The sequence below is a fragment of the Haplochromis burtoni genome, unplaced genomic scaffold, assembly GCF_018398535.1.
Source record: "Haplochromis burtoni strain Fernald_Lab_line unplaced genomic scaffold, NCSU_Asbu1 Contig_564, whole genome shotgun sequence".
In the NCBI taxonomy this organism is placed as follows: Eukaryota; Metazoa; Chordata; class Actinopteri; order Cichliformes; family Cichlidae; genus Haplochromis; species Haplochromis burtoni.
The window spans coordinates 338,914-339,962 of NW_024582925.1; positions in this window are offsets into that span (position 1 = coordinate 338,914).

Sequence of the window (1,049 nt, forward strand, 5' to 3'; positions counted from 1 at the left end):
TACGACTGGATTTGTGTGGTCTCTAATTTCGTGTGAGCCTGGTTCTGTCGGAGGTTTCTTCCTGTTAAAAGGGAGTTTTTCCTTTCCACTGTCGCCAAAGTGCTTGCTCATAAGGGGGTCATATGATTGTTGGGTTTTTCTCTGTATCATGAAGCGCCTTGAGTCGACTTTTGTTGTGTTTTGGCGCTATATAAATAAAATTGAATTGAATTGAATTTGAATGGAGGTCTCGCTGACACAAAGTACAGGTTTTCATTTTGTGAATAACTCGAAAATCTTAGCTCAAACAGCTGCAAAACCGATTTCCCCAGCATGGAGATGCTGATGGTGACATTTAACGTATTTTATCCGATAAATAAACCCTGTAAAATGTATTTACCTCCCCCCCCCAACAGCCCTTTTGAATGTCTCCCTAGTATGGCCACAAGACCTCACTCTTGGAGCACGTTTTTTGCCACATGTATCGCAAACGACGTCTCAGCTGTTTGTGGAGGTAAAATAAGTCCGCACATGACCCCAATTACGCTCAGCCATAGTTGTGAGTAGTGATGCGCGAATCATGAACGAATCGTTCAGTACTCGAGAATCACTTTACTGACTCATGAATCATGATTCACAAGCCCAACTGACTCACTGACTCATCCCTGTTGCTGTTAGCAGCAATGTACAACCAGTCACAGAGCCACAATTTTTACTGTGTGTCCCAAAGAGCCACATCATACACCTGGGCACACATGAATTTATTCACAAAGTTGATAGAGAGTTTGGGTCATAACTCAAAGACGCAATGATGCAGTCAAATCATTTGGAATTAAATATCTCTGTCAGTGCGCCCCAGGGTGGCTGTGGCTACAATGTAGCTGCCATCACCAGTGTGTGAATGGGTGGATGACTGGATGTGTAAGGCGCTTTGGGGTCCTTAGGGACTAGTAAAGCGCTATACAAATACAGGCCATTTACCATCTGTAAATTACAAGATTTAGAGGGTTCTGACATCACATCCAGTCTCTATGTTGTGTTTTTCTCCACAATTTTAATTATAAGCTAGA